The sequence below is a fragment of the Fundulus heteroclitus genome, chromosome 24 (assembly GCF_011125445.2).
Source record: "Fundulus heteroclitus isolate FHET01 chromosome 24, MU-UCD_Fhet_4.1, whole genome shotgun sequence".
NCBI classification, from domain to species: domain Eukaryota; kingdom Metazoa; phylum Chordata; class Actinopteri; order Cyprinodontiformes; family Fundulidae; genus Fundulus; species Fundulus heteroclitus.
This window is the reverse complement of record NC_046384.1, coordinates 16945831-16950118: the sequence shown is the minus strand read 5'-3', so window position 1 is coordinate 16950118 and position 4288 is coordinate 16945831.

Here is a 4288-nt window from a genome sequence, read left to right as displayed (position 1 = left end):
ATCACTGCTTCTAGTTTTAAAGTTTCCTGTTTTTTTTTTTTCAGTCTTCAAAACATCAGACCATAATTCTCTCTAAAAAGAATATGAAAGCACGGTTCATGGGCAACACGCCTATGCAATGTGTTGCATGCGTCACAAAATAGATCAGCTATTCGTTTCTATTATACAACCCATACCGGCAGTGTTTGCTTGGAAGCTGATGCTTCAAGGTGCGACCCCCTATTGATTGTTTTGACCCCCCGTTCTATTGTGACGCATTGATGATTCTGCTTGATCTACACAAAACAGGAGGCCAGTAATTTCTTCTGTCTCGTTGCACACGAGATGTTAAAGGCGCCGGCAGTGTGTGTCAAATAATGCAACGCACACCTCTTGGTGTGGGTTTCGCCGTGTAGCGTTGCAGTTGAATCCATCTCTGACTTTAGGAGCATTGCTCTTTTGATGGGGAGAGAATTCTGGTTCGAATGTACGTTATGGCTGAAAACCCACCTCTGAACTGTCAGGGACAATGATCTCATGCACTTTGGCAGCTCTGTGGCAAGAATGGCTGAGGGAAGAAAATATTGAAGCCTTGCAAAAGCCAAGTCGAAAGTCTTGACCTCAACCTGACGTTTCTGTGCCGAAGTAAATGTGTGAAAAAGGTCACGGTATTCCTCTTTTCCTCCGTTTATGTTTTTGCATATGGAAGAGAATACTGTGCATTGAAAAAAATATATATACCCATATACTTGGATTTTTGCAGAATTATTTCAGTTTAACCTTTTCTCAAACAGAAATCGTATTTTCCATGCAAACAGGGAGGTTGTATGATAAAACACAGCACTGATCCCCCAGGAAGAAACCATATTTACTCAGCTGCATGTTAAAGCTGTGGCGGAGGTCGTATATCTGTATATATTAACCTAGTTAACATCTTGCAGGCTTGTGTGCTTGTAGAAAGATAGAAACATGTAAATGCTAAAGTTCTCTGTTAGAAAGTGACTCCCGTTTCTGACTCATAAGCTTGTACTGTTTATTTCTTTGATTCCTCCTTATGTGCTCCGTTGCTATCTGCCTCCAGGGGTAGACGTATAAAATGTACTGTTGCATACAAATATAAGTTGTACAGCATCTAAACAATCTAGGAAGACATATACGTGCTATCTTCTGCGATTCTGCAGTATAAATTACTCAAATTGAATGATCAGTTTGCCATTTTTATTGGTAAGAACTCAGTGTAGCCAGGCTGTTTCATTTAAGGAGGTGCTAGCCAGTTTTGAACAGATCAGGGTAAAGGGCTACAGAATAAATGTGTTTGACAAGAGAAAAGCTAAACATAGTTTGATGTAGTATGTAATAAAAAAAAAAATGCAGTTTGGATTAAAATTATCCGTAATCCGATTTACATATTAATTTTTAACCAACATAAAAATGTATAATGACACATGCATCTCCCAAAGGTTAAGACAACCTAGAGGGCATGTTATTAAGAAAATAATAATAAAGTTTTTATTTGAATCGTAACAATAATAATTGGAAAAGCCTTTAGCTAAATTCCAACAATCACACTCCAAAGGATCACAAAAACAACATCATTCTCCAAATATCTTCTGGGTGAAAACTGCGACGACTGCAAAGGTACGAAAGTACCAAAGGCCAAAAATGACCCGCTCTTGCAGCAACAGCAGTTTATTTCCGTTGAAGCTCTTTGGATTCTGAAACTTATATGATGTTTCAGTTAGTTGTGTCTGCACCACTCAGCAGCTCCTAATAGCTGAGCTATTTAATTTCTGAGTGATCTTTAAAAAAAAAATGCAGAAAGTGATTGTAATAAAAAAAAAAAGAAATAAATGCGTCAACAATTCCAATAAATACATAGGACATTTTGTTAGCTGTAGTAAAACAAATTGATGCAAATATCTTTAGTTTTATATTTTAATAGTGGTCAATTTTTATATTTTATTTGCTGTCTAGATGTTTTTTTTTAATTTAATATTAATTAATTAATTAGTTATTTAATAATTGATATTTTGCAATTTATCATTAATAAGCATTTTATTGAAGATGAACCCCAGCAATTCATAATAGAACGTCACTATATTTCATTAGTGACTGCAGAGGAGTCGATTCTTTTTGGCAGTGCAGCATATGCAGGAGGAAAACCGAAAGAGAAGCAGCACAGCTATATGTTGCAGGTTTAAATACAGGTCAGGTATTTTTTCAAAATCATGAAGGGAAATCTAAGTATCTTTTAATCAACCAACAACAGCAATGTCTAAGCGTGTGCAAGATGTATGTTTTTTTTCTATCATATTTAATAAAAAAAAAACATGTTGACTGTAAGTTTGCTTATTTTTTTCTGTAAGTTTCAACAAGTTTTCAACATCTGTTGTTATTATTTAGTTTGTGTGGCCTTTTGCTATTTATTTGGTGGTTTGGATTTATTCTAGTGTTTAAAACACCCATGAAACTTCTTTCATCCTTTATAAGTCTAAGTGTCTCCTTGATTAAATATGTATATATTAGTGATGAATATATTTGTGTGTTCATAACGCAAGCCAAAGATAATTTCCTCTGTGCATTTAGTAGAACATATGCAGAAAACATCAAGGTTAATGTATAAATCTTTGTGCAATATAAAGTGTTCTCAAACATCTCCTGTTTTTTCCCTTCAGAAAATCCGTGCGCCGTCTGTGAGGTCTGCTTTCACACACGCGATTGTTGCAAATGCATTTTTCATGGGCGAGCGGGAGACTCTATTACACAGTTAATCTCTGTTTGATCTCTGCTTTGTCATTCAGGTGTTGTCTCTCATCTGATAAAGAACAGACTCCGGCTTTCTTCAAAGAACAATCGGCACAGCATATTTACAGAGTCTAAAACATTTTGCTCTGCACTGGAATTGTGAGAAAGCGTTTCTTGACACACCAATAAATACCGTTGGCCGTCTGAATGATTGTTTGCTTCTTCTTTTTTCTAGAACATGTTAAGGCACGGTGATGTAACTGTACATCAGGAAATCTTCCTTTCAACAGCTTTTTAAAGTCTGGTTGCGAATTAAATCACAGTGGATAAAGAGCTTAAATTGGCTAAGGACATTTGTTTTGTCAATAGCACTTTGAGTTTATCATTGACAAATCAGAATGTGGTTAAATTGTACTTATAAAAAAACAAACAAACAGGAACACACTTTTCTGAGCCAGAGAATATGGATGCCTTTTTCCTCCACTAACAAATGTAAAGTAAAGTAGCAGTCCCAGTATAAAATGTTAAAATGTCTAGTAAAAAAAAAAAAAAAAACATGTTATTACACTTTCCTTAAGAATTTGCAAACTTATTACTGTTGTGCATTTTTGCAAATATATATGCGACCCTGCTGTGCCTTTATTACCAGAGAGAAGCGGAGAGTTCAGTTGTGAATTACATTTAAAATTGGAGCAATATGTTTTTATAATTGATTTGTTGAATTCCACTGATGCTAACTGCCTTGCCAGCACCGGTGTCAGCTTGCACTGACAACATATTGTTATTCAAAAGTGTTGGACCCTCTGTTTCCAAGCACCATGCTCTTTTAGACTTACAGCATTCCACTCCTTTGAATTGGCTAAAGAGATGTGCAACACGAAGGGTTAGGATAAGAAAATTACAGCGTTTGCTGTTGTAAATTGCCAATTTTCACAATGTAACATTTCTCCCATCTTGCTCTACGTAGATAGTTCAGAGGAGAGACCTAACTTCTTATTTGCTGAACTTTTCTCTTGCTTTGGTTTTTTAATTTGTTGTCATTCAACATCGTCTATGCTTGAGTATAACTATGTGTAGTTTAAGTTTCATGGACTATAAAGATATACGTTTAGTGGATATGATAAAAACACTTGATTCTTTTTAGAAATTACTTAATACATAAATAGGAAAATCTGACCTTACGCTGCAGCTCGCTCGTGACATTTAAGGTGTCAGTTCACAGCTTTTAAGTTGGTGCGTAACTAAAATGTGGGCGTTCAGGACTTTATCTGATAAGCTGCAGTTCAGAAATCTACACCGTGCTGACCTAAAATTGTAATTTTTGAACACAGTCTGAGATGAATGAAAATAATAAAAAAAAACATGTTCAATAGAATTTAATAATTTGTATTAGGACCACCTTAAAAACTGCTATGTTCAACCATAACATAAATATTCTAACCTGTTCGCAGAGTCCTTAAAATTTTCATCTGCATTAGGCGGTTTAAAATAGATGCTTAAGAATGTAAACATAGGTGCTGTACTTAGAAACACATGATTAAGAAAGCAAATTAGAAGTTATCAG